The following is a 19100-nucleotide window of genomic DNA, read 5'->3' on the forward strand; positions in this document are numbered from 1 at the left end:
TGATGCTATGCAAGACTAAACACTCTGTGCCATGTTCTATAGGTGCAGAAGATAGGTCAATGGATAACAGCTGTGTTAGCCATAACTTAAAGTGTTCTATCGAGAATTATACAAGCCTCTCATGGGCCTAAGGCATACTTCTCCAGCTACCCTCTTGGGTGGCCAATGTCTGACATCTATATTCTTGATGATTGTTCCTTTTTCATCCATTCTGGATCATTTTTTTAAATAAAATTCTGAAAGCCTCTTGATCTCCTTTGAGAATGGTAGTAGCTCAAGGACTATGACTGTACCATCAGGTTTGTAAATAGAGGTAAAACCTCAACATTGGCTAAAAGGTTGAACAAATTAAACATGGGGAGGAACTAATAACATGTTGGCATGTATGCTGGATGTGGAAGCCCACTCAGGAAGCAGTGTGAAGCCAGGCGGGGCACAATGAGACACCCTGCCTAAATAAAATACTGGCATAAACATAAAAAAATAATCTCTAAAACAAAAGAAGCAAATACACCTAAGAGGAATAGACTGCAGGAAATTATCAAACTCAGGGCTGAAATCAACCAAGCAGAAAGAAAAAAAACTATACAAAGAATTAACAAAACCAGGAGCTGTTTCTTTGAGAAAATGAACAAGATAGATAAACCCTTAGCTAGATTAGCCAAAGAGCATGAGACAGTCTCCAAATTAACACAATCAGAAATGAAAAGAGAGACATAAAACAGAATCTGAGGACCATCCAAAAATGATCAGATCCTACTACAAAAGCCTATATTCACAAAACTAGAAAATATAGATGAAATGGACAATTTCCTAGTGATAAACCAGGTATCAAAGTTAAATCAGGATCAGAAAAATATTCTAAACAGTTCCATGACTCCTAAAGAAATACAAGTCCTTATTTTTTAAATCTTTTTCTTAGATATATTTCTTTACTGACATTTCAAATGTTATTCCCCTTCCTTGTTTCCTGTCCATAAGCTCCCATCCCCTCCCTTCCCCCTCCCCCATATGGGTATTCCCTTACTGCCCTCCCCATATTACTCTGCACTGGGGTCCAACCATAGCAGGACCAAGGGCTTCCCCTTCTACTGTTGTCCCAGTAAGTCTATTCTGTGCTACCTATGCAGTTGGAACCCTGGGTAAGTCCATGTATAGTCTTTCAGTAGTGGTTTAGTTCCTGGAAGCTCTGGTTGGTTGGCATTTTTGTTTTTATGGGGTTGCAAGCTCCTTCAATTCTTTCAATACTTCCTCTAATCCCCCCAAGGGGGTCCTTTTCTCAGTACACTGGTCTGCTGCTAGCATTGACCTCTGTATTAGACATGCTTTGGATGTGACTCTCAAGAGAGATCTATATATGGTTCCTTCCAGCATGCAATTTTTAGCTTCATCAATCTTATCTAGTTTTGGTGGCTGTGTGTGTGTGTGTGTGTGTGTGTGTTTGTGTATGTGTGTGCGTGTGTGTGTATATATGGGGTCACATGTGGGTCAGGCTCTGAATGGCCATTCCTGAGTCACTGCTCTAATCTTAGCTTCCATATGCACTCCTATTAATATTTTTCCCCTTTTAAGGAGTGGGAGCATGGGCATTTGGTCATCCTTCTTCTTGAGCTACCTGTGGTCTGTGGTCTGTGAATTGCATCCTGGATAATTCGAGCTTTTTAGCTAATATCCACTTATCAATGAGTGCATATCAAGTGTGTTTTTCTGTGATTGAGCAATCTCACTCAGGATGATATTTTCTAGTTCACTTCATTTGCCTATGCCTTTCATGAAGTTATTGTTTTTGATAGGTGAGTAGTACTCCACTGTGTAGATGTATGACAGTTTTTGAATCCATTCCTCTGTTGAAGGGCATCTGGGTTCTTTCCAGTGTCTGGCTATTACAAATAAGACTGCTATGAACATAGTGGAGTATGTGTATTTATTGAATGTTGGAGTATCTTTTGGGTACATGCCCAGGAGAGGTACAGCTGGGTCCTCAGGTAATGTAATGTCCAATTACTGAGGAACCTCCAGACTGATTTCCAGACTGGTTGTTCCAGTTTGCAATCCCACCAACAATGGAGGAGTGTCCCTCTTTCTCCACATCCTCACAGGATCTTCTGTCACCTGAGTTTATTATCTTAGCCATTCTGACAAGTGTGAGGTGGAATCTCAGGGTTGTTTTGATTTGCATTTCCCTGATGAATAAGGATGTTGAACATTTCTTTAGGTCCTTTTCAGCCATTTGAAAATCCTCAGCTGAGAATGTTTTGTTTAGCTCTGTACCTCATTTTTAATAAGGTTATTTGGCTCTCTGTAGTCTAACTTCTTGATTTCTTTGTATATTTTGAATATTAGCCCTCTATCAGAAGTAGGATTGGTAAAGATCTTTTCCCAATCTGCTGGTTGCTGCTTTGTCCTAATGACAGTCTTTTGCCTTAAAAATCTTTGCAGTTTTATGAGGTCACACATTTCGATTCTTGATCTTAGAGCACAAGCCATTGGTGTTTTGTTCAGGAAAATTTCCCCAGTGCCCATGTGTTCTAAATTCTGCCCCACTTTTTCTTCTATTAGTTTGAGCGTATCTGGTTTGATGTGGAGGTGTTTTATCCACTTGGACTTAAGTTTTCTTCTACATGCTGACCTCCATTTGAAACAGCACCATTTGTTAAAAATGCTTTCTTTCTTCTTTAGGATGGTTTTAGCTCTTTTGTCGAAGATCAAATGACCATAGGTGTATGAGTTCATTTCTGGGTCTTCAATTCTGTTCCACTGATCTATCTACTTGTCTCTGTAACAATACCATACAGTTTTTATGTCTATTGCTCTGTAATACTGCTTGAAGTCAGGGATGGTGATTCCCCCAGACGTTCTTTTATTGTTCAGTATAGTTTTCACTATCCTGGGTTTTTGTTATTCCAAATGAATTTGTAAATTGCTTTTTCTATCTCTATAAAGAGTTGAGTAGGAATTTTGATGGGGATTGCATTGATTCTGTAGATTGCTTTTGGAAAAATTGCCATCTTTACTATATTAATCCTGCCAATCCATGAACATGGAAGATATTTTCAACTTCTGAGATCTCCCTCAATTTCTTTCTTCAGAGACTTGAAGTTCTTGTCATACAGATCTTTCATTTGCTTGGTCAAAGTCACACCAAGATATTTTATATTATTTGGGACTATTGTTAAGGGTCTCATTTCCATAATTTCTTTCTCAACCTGTTTATCCTTTGAGTAAAGAAAAGCTCCAGATTTGTTTGAGTTAAGTTATACCCCGACACTTTGCTGAAGTTGTTTATCAGGTTAAGCAATTCTCTGGTGAAACTTTTGGGGTCACTTAAGTACACTATCATATCATCTGCAAATAGTGATATTTTGATTTCTTCCCTTCCAATTTGAATCCCTTTGCCTTCCTTTTGTTGTCTGATTGCTCTGGCTAGAACTTCGAGTACTATATGTAATAAGTAGGGAGAGAGTGGCCAGCCCTGGCTAGTCCCTGATTTTACTGGGATTGCTTCAAGCTTCTCTCCATTCAGTTTGATGTTAGCTACTGGTTTGCTGTGTAATGCTTTTACTATGTTTAGATATGGGCCTTGAATTCCTGATCTTTCCAGACTTTTATCATGAATAAAAGTGTTGAATTTTGTCAAATTCTTTCTCAGCTTCTAATAAAATGATCATGTGGTTCTTATCTTTGAGTTTGTTTATATAATGGGTTGCATTGACAGATTTTCATATATTACCATCCCTGCATCCCTGGGATTAAGCCTACTTGATCATGTTCAATGATCATTTTGATGGGTTCTTGGAATCAGTTTGCAAGAATTTTATTGAGTATAAATATTCAATACTTCATAAGGGAAAATGGTCTGAAGTTTTCTTTCTCTGCTGGGTCTTTGTGTGGTTTCAGTATAATAGTAATTGTGGCTTCCTAGAAGGAATTTGGTAGTACTCAGTCTGTTTCTATTTTGTGGAATAGTTTGGACAGTACTGGTATGAGGTCGAAGAAGTCTTTAATTTCTTTCTATATTCCTTTGTTGACCAAGTTGTCATTGAGTAGAACATTGTTCAACTTCCATGTATATGTGGGCTTTCTGTCATTATTGTTGTTACTGAAGTCCAGTCTTAGTGTGTGGTGATCTGATAGGATGTTATGGATTATTTCTATATTCCTGTATCTGTTGAGGTCTGTTTTATGACTGATTATATCGTCAATTTTGGAAAAAGGTTCCATGAGGTGCAGAGAAGAAGGTATATTCTTTTGATTGATGATGGAATGTTCTATAAACATCTGTTAAATTCATTTGGTTCATAACTTCTGTTAGTTTCTCTATGTCTCTGTTTAATTTCTGTTTTCATGATCTGTCCATTGATGCGAGTGTGGTTTTGAAATCTCCTACTATTATTGTGTGAGGTACAATGTGTGCTCTGAGCTTTAGTAAGGTTTCTCTTATGAATGTAGGTACCCTTGCATTTGGAGTATAGATATTTAGGATTGAGAGTTCAGCTTAGTGGATTTTTCCTTTGCTGTATATGAAGTTTCCTTCTTTATCTTTCTTAATGACTTTCGGTTGAAAGTCAAAGTCTTCCAACCAAAGAAGGCCCAGTGCCAGACCATTTTAGTGCTGAAACCTTTCAGAACTTCATAGAAGACCTAATTCCAGAACTCTCCAAACTATTCCACAAAATTGAAACAGAAGGAACACTACCCAATTCATTCTATGAAGCCACTATTATGCTATACCCAAAACCCAGAAAGACCCAAAAATGAAAGAGAACTTCAGACTATGTTCTCCTTTGAATATCGATGCAAAAATTCTCAGTAAAATTCTTGAAAACCAAATTCAAGCACACATCAAAATAAACAGTCATAATGATCAAATAGGCTTCATCCCAGGAATGCAAGGATGGTTCGTTATATGGAAATTTATCAATGTAATCCACTACATAAATGAACTCCAAGAAAAAGTAACCACATGATTATCTCATTAAATGCAGAGGAAGCATTTGGCAAAATCAAACAACCCTTCATGTTAAAAGTCTTAGAAAAACCAGAAAATGTAGTCCTGTTCCTTAACATAGCAAAAGCAATTTAGAGAAAACCAGTAGCCAACATCAAACTAAATGGCGAAAAATATGAAGCATTCCCACTAAAACCAGGGACTATATAAGGCTGTACACTCTCTCCATACTTCTTCAATATGATATTCAAAGTTCTAACCAGAGGAAGCAGACTACAGAAGGAGGTCAAAGAGCTACAAATTGAAAAGGAAGAATAAAAATATCACTATTTGTAGATAATATGATAGTATAAATAAATGATCTAAAAAAGTTCAACCAGAGAACTACTATTCCTACTAAACAACTTCAGCAAAGTGGTTGGATATAAAATTTACTCAAACAAATCAGTAGTTTTCTTCTACTCAAATAATAAACAGGCTGACAAAGAAATTAGTGAAACAACACCCTATGCAACAATCAAAAATAATTTAAAATACATGGGTATGACTCTAAACTAACAGGTGAAAAATATGTATGGCAAGAAGTTCAAATCTCTAAAGAAAGAAATTGAACTCAGAATTGGAAAGATTTCCAATGCTTCTGGAATGGCAGGATTAATATTGTAAAAGTAACCATCTTGCCAAAAGCAATCTACAGATTCAATGCAGTGCCCATCAAAATTCTACCACAATTTTTCATAGAGTTAGAAAGAGCAATTTGCAAATTCATTTGTAATAACAAAAAGCCCAGGATAGTGAAAAATATTCTCAACAATAAAAGAACTTCTGGGTAAATCACCACCCCTGATCGCAAACTGTATTACAGAAAAATATTAATAAAATCTGTATTGTATTTGTAGAGACAGGCAGTTAGATCAATGGAATAGAATTGAAGACTCAGAAATGAACTCAAATACATATAGTCACTTGATCTTTGAAAAATGAGTAAAGCCATGCAGTGGAAAAAAGATAGTATTTTCAGCAGATGGCGCTGGGTCAACTAGAATTCAGCATGTAGAAGAATGCAAATCAATACTTTCTTATCACTCTGTGCAAAGCTCACGTCTAAGTGGATCAAGGCCCTCCACAAAAAAACAGATACAGTCAAAATGATAGAAGAAAAAGTGAAGAAGAGTCTCAAACAAATGGGCACTGGGAAAATATCCTGAAAAGAACACCAATGGCTTATGCTCTAAGATCAATAATCAAGAAATGAGACCTCTTAAAATTGCAAAACTTCTGTAATGCAAAGGATATTGTCTTTAGGATAAAACAGCAACCAACATATTGGGAAAAGTTCTTTACCAATCCTACATCCAATAGAGGGATAGTATACAATGTATACCAAGAACTCATGATGTTAAACTCCAGTGAATCAAATAACACTATTAAAAATGGGGTACACAAAAAGTTCCACCAGAGAACTACTAAACCTGATAAACAACTTCAGAAAAGTAGCTGGGTATAAAATTAACTCAAATAAATCAGTAGCCTTCCTCTACACAAAAGAGAAACAAGCCAAGAAAGAAATTAGGGAAACAACACCCATCATAATAGTCCCAAATAATATAAAATACCTCCGTGTGATTTTAACAAAGCAAGTAAAAGATCTGTACAATAAGAACTTCAAGCCTCTGAAGAAAGAAATTGAAGAAGACCTCAGAAGATGGAAAGATCTCCCATGCTTATGGATTGGCAGGATTAGTATAGTAAAAATGGCCATTCTACCAAAAGCGATCTACAGATTCAATGCTGTCCCGCACTATCGTCTCGCCAGCAAGAACGCACGCGGACACCAGGATCCTTCTGCAGCAAAGCGTTTATTGCATCTTGAAGAGGAGAGACACCGTGGCCCCAGAGAGTATTAGCTTTATATCCCCCAAAGCAATGTGTTCCTTCCTGTTTGGCCGCATAGCCGTGATCTCATTGACACACCCCGGGGTGGGCAAAGACTTGGCACGAACACACCCTTGCGCATGTGCACTGCATCCTTTGGGGTGGACAACAGCTGTGCCCTGTACTAACAGACAACAGCTGCTACGGGTGGCTACCAACATCTCCCCCTCTCAAATAATATAAAGAACAAGTTCGATCAATCATTGGGCTCTTGTAGGACCCTCAGGGTTCGAGACCTTGAATGGATGTGACAAGGGCAAGGTACCTTCCTGCTTGCAATGGGACTAACACTGCAGGGTGCAAAGGCTACCTTTAGGTGTAGGACACCCAATCCTGGTACAATGTCTCAAAGGACTCAGGGTGCATGGGCTGTCTGAACACAATCCCATTGTCAATCCTCAAGCATATTTAACCAAACTGAGGGAGATGAGCCCACATCAAGTGCTGCAAGGGCCTGCGCAATGACCACTTTGTCACGTTGCTGTTGGACACGTAGCTTACACACAAGCCATAGCATAAACACTATCCCTCTGCACAAAAGCATGCCAACCCCAATTATTCCTACCCACTCCTTGAAGTGGGTCGTGGCAGATGTGATCCAGGAAGATAGTCCCTCTGCGAAAGAAGCATCAACTCTTGTGGAATTCACGGTTACAATGGCCACACGCAGCTGCTCCATCAAATTGTCAAATTCACTAGTCCAATTTCTTTGGCTGTCGAGACGGCGTAGGCCCCTCCTGTCTGGCCGGCCACCAGCCAGAAATCCAGGTGGCATTCAGCTTTTACAGGGCCCAGATGAATCCCGTGGCAAATTAAACCACGCTGCAGTCTGATTCTTATCTAACGGCAAAAGGGGCAAAAAACTTTGGAAAGCAAAACTCAACCTCCAACAAATAATCTAGTCTCCAAAATCCAGTCTCCAAGACACCGAGTCTATACAAGGTTCGACTGTCAATTCTTACATATGAATGCATGATGGTGTGGTCTCCAATACCTCAACAAAGAGACATTGCCCTTAAAATCTTTTAGAAGCTTGGTTTCTAAGATAAGAGTTCCATAAAAATATTGCCCCAGTTTAGACCTGTTTCCCTAGATTGGCTCATGCCACATGTTGTCTAGAATAACTCCATACAAATTAACAGTTTTATGTCAAATTTGTTACCAATGTTACACTTTTTTTCTCAAATTTCTGTTACCAATGTTACATTTTTTAGCCATATCCAATAACATAAACCCAATAGTCCATAACCAAGGCATTTAGAGAATAATTATACATTTAGAACCAATCAGAAACAAAATTGAAGTGGCTACACATATCTTCAATATTTAGACCAAACACCATTATGACTTTTCTAGCTGTGATTTTAAAAGAAGCACCTTGTCACCTGCTAAGTCTAATAATCAACTCATGCAGACGCTCATCCCCGGCCAGCTTCTCCAGCTGACCCAGGCTCCTAATACAGGTGCAAGGCTCCAAGGGCTGATTGAACTGCTTTTTATTCATTTGTTCCTTTTTTGAAACGAGTTAAAATCAAATCAAGGTGTGAACGACCAGCAGATAAAGGTTTTTTTTTTTGTTTGTTTGTTTGTTTTTTTAATTCACAGCTGAGGAATGCCGAATGGCTGAGAAACACCTAAAGAAATGTTCAACATCTTTAGTCATAAGGGAAATCCAAATAAAACAACCCTGAGATTTCACCTCCCACTAGTGAGAATGGCTAAGGTCAAAAACTCCGGTGACAGAAAATGCTGACAAGGATGTGGAGAAAGAGGAACACTCCTCCATTTTGGTGGGACTGCAGACTGCTACAACCATTCAGGAAATCAGTCTGGAGGTTCCTCAGAAAATTGGACATTGAGCTACCTGAGGACCCAGCTATACCTCTCTTGGGCATATGCCCAAAAGATGCCCCAACATATAACAAAGACAAATGCTCCACTATGTTCATAGCAGCCTTATTTATAATAGCCAGAAGCTGGAAAGAACCCAGATGCCCTTCAACAGAGGAATGAATACAGAAAATGTGGTACATCTACACAATGGAATATTACTCAGCTATCAAAAACAATGACTTTATGAAATTCATAGGCAAATGGTTGGAACTGGAAAATATCATCCTGAGTGAGGTAACCCAATCACAGAAAAACACACACGGTATGCACTCATTGATAAGTGGATATAAGACCAAATGCTTGAATTGCCCTCGATACACAGAACATATGAAACTCAAGACGGATGATCAAAATGCAAATGGTTCACTCCTTAAAAGGGGAACAAGAATACCCTTGGCAGGGAATAGGGAGGCAAAGATTAAAACAGAGGCAGAAGGAACACCCATTCAGAGCCTGCCCCACATGTGGTCCATACATATACAGCCACCCAATTAGACAAGATGGGTGAAGCAAAGAAGTGCAGGCCGACAGGAACCGGATATAGATCTCTCCTGAGAGACACAGCCAGAATACAGCAAATACATAGGCAATTGCAGGCAGCAAACCACTGAACTGAGAACGGGACCCCCATTGAAGGAATCAGAGAAAGGACTGGAAGAGCTTGAAGGGGCTGGAGACTCCATATGTACAACAATGCCAACCAACCAGAGCTTCCAGGGACTAAGCCACTACCCAAAGGCTATACATGGACTGACCCTGGACTCTGACCTCATAGGTAGCAATGAATAAACTAGTAAGAGCACCAGTGGAAGGGGAAGCCCTTGGTCCTGCTAAGATTGAACCCCTAGTGAACATGATTGTTGGGGGGAGGGTGGTAATGGGGGGAGGATGGGGAGGGAAACACCCATATAGAAGGGGAGTGGGAGGGGTTAGGGGGATGTTGGCCCAGAAACCGGGAAAGGGAATAAAAGTCGAAATGTAAATAAGAAATACTCAAGTTAATAAAGAAAAAAAAGCAAAATAATGGGGTACAGATCCAAAAATAATTTCAGTCAAGCAATATCGAATGGCTGAGAAGCACCTAAACAGATGTTCAATATCCTTAGTCATCAGGGAAATGCAAATCAAAACAACACTGAGATATCATCTCATACCAGTCAGAATGGTTAATATAAAAAATTCAGGTAACAACAGATGCTGGTGAGGATATGATGACACCTTGTTGGTGGGATTGCAATCTGGAACAACCACTCCGGAAATCAATCTGTACATTCTCAGAAATTTGGACATAGTACTATCTGAGGACATAGCTATACCACTCTTGGGCATATACACAAAAGATAACTCCAACGTATACCAAGGAAAATTCTCCACCTTATTCAGTCTCATTTATAATAGACAGAAGCTGGAAAGAACCCATATGGATTTCAAGAGACGAGTGGATACAGAAAAGGTGGTACAAGTATACAATGAAGTACTACTCACCTCTTAAAACCAATTTTTTCCTGAAATTCATAGTGAAATGGATGGAACTAGAAAGTATTATCCTGAGTAAGGTAACACAATCCCCAAAAAATACCCATACATACTCACTGATAAATATATATTAGCCCAAAAGCTCGTTTTTCCCATGATCCTATCCACAGATTACATGAAGTTCAAGAAGAATGACCATCTTAGAAGGGTAACAAAAATACTCATAGGAGGAGACATGAAGACAAAGATTGGAGTAGAAATCTAAGGAATGGCCATTCAGAGTCTTCTTCCCTGGAGATCTAGCCCATATACATACAGTCACCAAAGCCAGACAATATTGCTGATGCCAAGAAGTACGTACTGATAGGAGCTTGATATAGCTATCTCCTGAGAGGTTCTACCAGAGCATGACAAATATAGAGGTGAATGCTAGCAGCCAACTATTGAACTGAGAATTTGGTCCCCATTAGAGGAGAAAGTATTGAAGGAGCTGAAGGTGCTTACAACCCCATAAGAACAATAATAACAAACAACCAGAGCTCCCAGGGACTAAACCAACACCCAAAGAGTACACATGGACAGAGTCATGGCTCCAGCTGCATATGTAGCAGAAGATGGCCTTGCTGGGCACCAAAGGGAGGAGAAGCTCTTGGTCCTGCCAAGGCTCAACCTCCCAGTGTAGGAGAATGTCAGTGTAGGGAGGTAGAAAGGTGCGTGGTTGGGTGGGAAAAAAGGGGATATCATTTGAAATGTAAATAAAAATTATCTAATTAGAAAAAGAAAAAGAACTATAAAATTTATTTTCTTAAAAGCTATTTGGAGGCACTACTGTGCCATAAAATTAACTGAAGCTACATATTGTGGGATTAGATTTGCTATGACAATTTTTTTTCTGTTTGCTAATGACAAAAATATCTAATAATTTAAAAAATATTGATGTATTATTTTTACTGTATTAACTTGCAAACAAAATATTTTGTACCATTTTCCTCAATTTCTCATAGTTTTGATAAGGTTTTAATTTTATAAAGGAATAAATTTAATCAAATTTAATCAAAAAAGAGAAATGGTAATATTTTGATTGAATATTTTTCTTGAATGATCTGTGCCTGTTGCAAACTGAAATATCCATAATCATTGGTGATTACCTGTGACATAAGAAAACTAATTAAGTTATAGCTAAAAATTATACTGGTTTATTAATTTTTGGAGTTGTAGGTTCTCCAAGATCTATAACTTAATTCAATCTTCAATGCTGTCTAGGTGTTTAGACCAGACATCGGTACTTTATTGCTGTTTCAATCTTATATACAATTTGAAAACTTTTCGTTACTGCGATGATTTGTGTGCCACTAATGCACCATTAGGTGTGTTGCTTTTGTTGATGTTGTCGCTGCTGCTCCTTTGTTTTTCCATTCTGTTTCTTGCTGTGGCTCAAAGATATCATAGATGTTGGTTGCTGCCCTTCTCTCTTTCTTCTCTTTTCTTTCTTTTCTTTTCTTCCTTTCTTTCTTTACTTTCTTTTCCTTTCTTTTTTTCTTCCTTCCCTTCTTTCTTTCTTTCTTTCTTTCTTCTTTTTGTTGCTGCCTTTCATTAAAGGTTGTAAAGCACCTTCTCATACCAAGAAACCTAGTTCCTAGAGAGGAGACATTTTGTTAGTTTTGTCTCAGGCTCCTCTGGGACCTGTGTCTTCAGTCCATGGTGTCTTCAACAATAGGAACTTTGGGGGGTGGATAGGGAGGGAAACACCCTTATAGAAAGGAGGCAGGAGTTTTTAGGGGGTTGGTGGACAGGAAACTGAGAAAGGAAATAACATTTGAAATGTAAATAAGAAATACCCTATTAAAAAAAGAATCATTATTGAAAAAAATGCCATAATGTTTCTACATGAAACAAACAAACAAACAAACAAACAACAACAACAAAAAAACAAACAAACAAAAAACCAAGTAAAACCAATAGGAACTTTGACTTCTTAAGGAAACTAGTGAAAATATTAAGACCCTTTATTATTGTCTCTCAGACAACCCTGATTAACAAGTATAATGTATTACTTCTTGTACCTGATGTAGTTTTTGCTAAATGGTCATTGAGGTTTGGAAGAAACATTTTCAGCCAGATCAGAATATATCATATTAAGTAAATGTTTGTTTATATATAAGTTTATATGTATTGTAAGTATTTTTAGGTAAATATTTAAATGTATTTTTCCTTTTTTCGGGGGGAGTAGATCTGAGTATATTGCCCAGCCAAAATCTTTTTGTTTCTCCATCTTCATTAACTTGGGTATTTCTTATTTACATTTCAGTAATGTAATTTCAGTTGGTCAGTTTCCAGGCCAACATCCCCCAACCCTTCCCCTTCCCCTTCTATATAGGTGTTCCCCTCCCATCCTCCCCCTATTACCGCCCTCCCCACAAAAATCACATTCACTGGGGGTTCAATCTTGGACCAAGGGCTTCCCCTTCCACTGGTGCTCTTACTAGGCTATTCATTGCTACCTAGGCCGTTGGAGCCCAAGGTCAGTCCATGTATATTCTTTGGGTAGTGGCTTAGTCCCTGGAAGTTCTGGTTGGTTGGCATTTTCTTATAATATTATCAGACATCCTTCCTCCTATCATTCTACCCTTTTTTATCTTCCTAACCTTCCATATTTATTTTATACTCTTTTGCAATTGAAGCTTGTTTCTCCCAACAGATCACTTGTACACTGTCATTTCCTTCTCCTTTGCTCCCTATTCCTCCAGAATCTCAATGTTCCCATTTTTCCCCCAGGTTCTTCAGTTAATCATGGATATATAGTAACATCTTATGATCTGAAATTAGGAGGCTCAGATGAGAAAGAACATGAGCATGAGGCATATATCTTTCTAGATATAAATTAATAATGTACCTGATTCTACATGATTTTGATAGTTCCATTCATTTTCTTGGAAGCTTTGTGATTTTATTTTCTTAGAATTGAATAACATCGCTAGTGAATATGTGTCAAATTTTCATTATCCATTCATCAGTTGAAGAACACACAGATTTTTCTTTTCTTTTCTTTGTTGGTTTTTAATTTCCTAGATATTTTCAATAGAGCAAGAATGAGCATGGCTGGTAGACTGTTGTATTGTATCATGTGCAGTCATTAGGCTACATGACAAAGAGTGGAATGGCTTCCCATATCCACGATGGCATATTATTTTGTTCAGCTCATGTTAAGCAGACCTTTTGAAGGGACTTTATAAGTTTAGCTTGCAATACCTTAAGGACACAATTCTCATAACAAATCCCTGATTTCTTTGACCCTTCTAATATTTCTATCCTGTGTTTTTGAAATAATTCATGAACCTTAGCCTTGAATTGTTTTGTTAATTTATTAGTTTGGACTGGGCTCCTGAACAGTACAATTACATAGGTTGTAATTTCCTGTGGTGTTATCTTACCACTGCAAAGGGAAGTTCCTTGATGAGAGGTGAGAAATACATTTACCAGTGATAAGACCACAGATTTTATTGTTTTTAATCAACATATTTTAACTCTAGCAAAATCATTTAATTTAATACTTTTCTAACAATATTTATATTATACAACAATGATCTTAACAAAGTAAGCATTTTACATTTAAAAAATAAGTTTCCCTTCTATCCACACTACTTAAAAATGTCATGAGTAGAATGTTGTATCAATATGATGTTATAAATTAAATGAATTAATGAGACTGAATAAATGTAGCTCATCAGAATAAACAGTTATTATGTTGTTTTTTATAAGGTTGTCAGGAATAAGCAAAATGATTGGTGAATTAGTCCTTTGACCCTAGTCCTTGAAAGCTTGCCAATAAACTTGGCTTGGAAACTGCCTCCTGAGAATGACCATGTTGCATGGTGCTCATGACATTACGTGATAATTCCCACAGTCATAATCTAGAGAGAAAATCACAGACTTCGGTCCTTATATATATACTCACACATGGAATGCATTCAAATGATAAATTTCCTTTAAAATTGATTTTGACAAAGACCTGATTTTAAAAAAAATGATTACACAAAAGAATGTAAAAAGAAATACCAAGGAAAACCAAAAATCTAGGCCAGATGTGTTCAGATCTTTATGTAAACTTTCTATTTCAATTGTGGAAAAATTTGGGAGTTGAATGTTTTCAGACACATGATTTTGGAAATATTTTCCCCGTATTTTCTCTGGCAAATTTGGCATGGAGAGTAAGTATTTTTAAAATTGTAAAGGTTGAAGCAAATAAAATAAAGATTATATTTTAAAGTATATGTGTACACATATAATTTGCATGTACAAAAGTAACAGGATTGTGGCAAACTTAGAGTGGATGGAAGGAGATTATACTGGTGATCATTCATAACTTTATAAAATAATTTTAGTTAAGATTTGTTTGGAATTGTCAGAAGATAACCCAATTTATATACTTGTTTGTCTTAATATAGTCTATTAACTTTCAAAAAATATAGTAAGAGTTAATTGATATTGATAAGAGTTGGAAAATAATGAAGTTGTTTTCTATCTTTGTCAATTAACTGTGTGACATTTTATTTAAATTTATTGGACTAAGAATGTGACTAAGATCTTTTTATGTCTCACAATTTTAACATGATCATGGACTCAATGTGAATTTGTGTTGTGTTCAGTGAATTCATACATTAACTGATTGTTTTCCATCTTCTAGTAAAAATATGGAAATAATATCAGCACATACATAACATTTCATGTAGTTTAAATTTTTAAAAAGAAATTATTTAGATTAGCACTAGTTTTCTTGGTTTTACAGCACATAATCACACTTATAATATTATAATCATATTATGCTTAACACTCCTATTTGGAAATCTAAATTTTCTAGTTTATATGGTCATTATTAAAGTACAGTTACAAACATGTCCACAAACATCTCTGTCACCATACAACAAATGCATTACCTTTGATTTCTCATCTTTTAGGATCGTTGACTATGAACACTTGGAATCACACAAATAAACCAGACTTCATCCTCATGGGATTGACAGATTCCAAAGAAATCCAGCTGGCTCTCTCTGTGCTGTTTCTGCTGATATACCTGGTCAATGTGCTGGGGAACACAGGCATGATGCTGATCATCCGTCTAGATGCTCGGCTTCACACTCCCATGTATTTCTTCCTCACACATCTGTCATTTCTTGACCTCAGTTACTCAACCGCCATCACACCAAAAACTTTAGAGAGCCTCCTAACAGCTAACAATACCATTTCCTACACAGATTGTTTCACCCAACTGTACATTTTTATCCTCTTAGCAGCTACTGAATGTTTTCTGCTCTCCTCAATGTCCTATGACCGCTACATAGCCATTTGTAACCCTTTACAGTACCCAGTTATTATGTCTTCACAGTGATGCCTTGCTCTCCTCACTGGTTCCTATGTAATTGGAGCTGTGGATTCCTCTGTCACTGTGTTTGGCATGATTAGCCTGCATTTCTGCAAGACCAACATCATCCATCATTTTTACTGTGACACATCTCCTCTTCTATCTCTGTCTTGCAGTGACACACATGTAGTTAAAATCATTATATTCATTTTTGCAGGTTCCACAATTCTGGGCTCCCTTATCACAATATCCGTATCCTATGTATCCATTCTTTCTACTATTTTGAAGATAAATTCCACTTCAGGAAAGCAAAAAGCTTTTTCTACCTGTGCTTCTCATCTTCTCGGAGTGACTGTTTTTTATAGCACTCTGATTTTTACTTATTTAAAGCCAAGTAAGTCCTATTCTTTAGGAAAGGATCAAGTAGCTTCTATTTTCTATACAATTGTGATCCCCATGCTAAATCCTCTTATTTATAGTCTCAGAAACAAAGAAGTCAAAAGTGCTGTTTTTAGATTAGTGAAGAAGAGACAAGGATCTAGGAAGTTAAGATAACAGTGATATATATCATCAGTCACATTGTTTATACTTCCATGTTCCTTGGTGAGTCTCTACAGACAAGTACAATTGTTTTTATTTTGTCTATTTCTTTGGGTCTTCTCTTATACAAGCATAGATTGGTAATTTCCAAGAATGCAGTTTTAGATGTCAGTTTCCCTGCTTGAATTTTATATAGTAAACTTGTCCTTTGCTTTGTTTTTTTTGTTTGTTTGTTTTTTGTTTTTGTTTTGTGTGAGTGTTTTGTTTTAAAGAATAACACATTTGGAACTTAAGAAAATATTTTTAAAATTCTTAGAATCAGATCATATAAAATTTCAAATGTTAAATTTTTGATTAAATATAATGAGAAGTTAATTTAGGCAATGATTATTTTCAGGGGCAATGACTATATTTTTAGAAATTACTCACCATATAATTTGAAGTCTATTTCTTTAGTAGTTTTTCACAAGAAACTAAATTTAGTATTAAGTTACTTCAGCAGTACAACATAAACAATAATTCCACATACATGTGATAAATTGATGGAATTAATATATTTGAGAAACTAATGAATTGTGATTATTGTGATTAATAAATTCAACTACTGAAATATTTTCAAGGGTTATCATTTCTTCAAGAATATTCGGAGGTGTTTTATAAGTTACTTTTAGATAATTTAATTCACAAGCATGTGAATATACTCAATTATTTCCAAATTTGAATTTTACCTAACAGTCTGCTGTAGCATTAAGTTATAGGAAAATCATACTTTGTTGTAAATCATAACATGCTAGTGACAATTTTGAAAACATTTATAGCTCAGAAGGTGAAAAGTTAAAAAGTATTGACACTCGAAAGCACGTTCTTTTCAGTCAAAAGCTGAATGCTTGTCATTTTTCTCTGTACTCATTAATATCATTTTTCTTTCACTTGAAATTTTACTATTTGATTATCTCTTTATCATAGCAAACTGTGAACAAATATCTTCTTAGTGACTGGGGCAGATCAATAGTTCTTTCATATGTTGCTTTAGACATGACATACTGTAAATCTATCACATTCAATATCTACATGTATTACTGTCCCTTTGATGTATACCTATTTAACCCGTAAAGGACATACAATTCTTAGACTTACTTAATTGTAATACTCTTTGTTAATTTTCATTTATACTATTAATTGTGTATGTTAAATTGTTTTAAAATAAATTGTATAACGTGCGTGTGTGTGTATGTAGTAGGTATCCATGTCCTATGTATGTGCTTTTGTTTTTTCGGATGCATGTGTGCTTGAACATGCATATGTGCTTGAAGATGCATGAGGAAGAGAAAAAGGATAATTGATGTATGGTGTCCTTATGTATTCTTCTGCACATTAGTTTTTGAGAATGCTTGTCTTATTGAACCCAGGATGAACTTATTGCCTATGCTGGCTGGTCAGGGATTCCATGAATACAAGTATCTCTGTTACCCTACACAGGGGTTTTGTTATGTGCCTACATGCTGGTCCCTTCTATTGGTCTATATTATTTAATTGATAATAAATTTATGTTTTCTTGACTGACATAAAATCTATCAGACATAGGATCAAGATTATTTTTACTTCAAATTGTGTAATATGTATATAGTCACATTTTAATAAGAAGCTGCTTTACAAACTGACAATATTATACATCAATATTTTAGAAAGGATTTATGATTTATCTAGTATCTGTGTTTTCTAGACTCTATTTTTATATTCCTATTATTCAATTTTTTTCTTAAAGTAATGATTTTAAAACATTTGTAATTCATACATTAATTGGATTTTGTCATTTCTAACCCATATTGTGCAATTTCAGGTTTTCTCTTATTGTCCATTCATTTAACATGTGGTTTTCCTTTTTTCTTTACCCATATGCTTCTTTCCACAATTTAGAAAATTTCTAGTACATTTTTTTCTTGATCACATAGGTCAATAACATATGTTACAATGTAAATAGCTTCTGAATTGAAAAGAAACTTACATTTCAATGAATATAAATATAAAATTAGGAATTTTCTACAAAATACTGGTCACCTAGAAGAGATTATATGTGGCTATATAGCTGCAACTTCCAATAAATATAAAATGTTTGCCTTGTCTACTACATTTATTTATATCCATATATACTACAATTCATATAGGTCAATTTGTGAACTAGTTGAAGCTAAAATTCTTTATGGCATATCTACATGTATTCAAATATTGAAGAAACTGAGTTTTTACTGAAAATAATTTTTCATATAATGCATTTGCTTATAGTTTTTCATTTCCCCATCCCTAAATATATGTTTTAAAGACTGCAATATACTATGCAAAATATTTTTCCTGATGAAAAATAAGTTAACATATTAATCCATACAATTTGTTTTTTTCTTATTTTCAGCATTGTTTTTTGTTGGATATGTTTTATTTACATTTCAAATGATATTCCCTTTTGCAGTTTCCCATTCAAAGGTCTCTATCCCATCTCTCTCCACCTTCTTCTATAAAGGTGTTCAACCTCCCCAAACACCCCCACTTCCTTCCTCCCCGTTCAGACATTCCCCTAACCTTGGTGTCAAGCCTTGGCAGGGCCAAGGGCTTCTCCTCCCATTTGTGCCCAACAAGGTCATCCTCTGCTACATATCCAGCTGGAGCCATGGGTCTGTCCATGTATATAGTCTTTAATAGTGGTTTAGTCCCTGGGAGTTCTGGTTGGTTGGCATTGTTGCTCTTATAGGATTGCAAGCCCATTTGGCTACTTCAATCCTTTCTCTAACTCCTCCAACAAGAAACCCATTATCAATTCAATGCTTTGCTGCTAGCATTGGCCTCTGTATTTGCCACACTCTTGCTGAGCCTCTCAGGAGATGGCTATATCAGGATCCTGTAAACATGCACTCTTTGGCTTCATCATTATTGTCTAGTTTTAGTGGCTCTCTCTGT

At 36.3% G+C, this 19100-nt stretch overlaps 1 pseudogene; it reads left to right on the top strand.

Moving 5' to 3' along the window:
* Nucleotides 15219–16166, top strand: Or8h6b-ps1 (olfactory receptor family 8 subfamily H member 6B, pseudogene 1; annotated as a pseudogene).

The sequence above is a fragment of the Rattus norvegicus genome, chromosome 3, assembly GCF_036323735.1.
Source record: "Rattus norvegicus strain BN/NHsdMcwi chromosome 3, GRCr8, whole genome shotgun sequence".
NCBI lineage: Eukaryota > Metazoa > Chordata > Mammalia > Rodentia > Muridae > Rattus > Rattus norvegicus.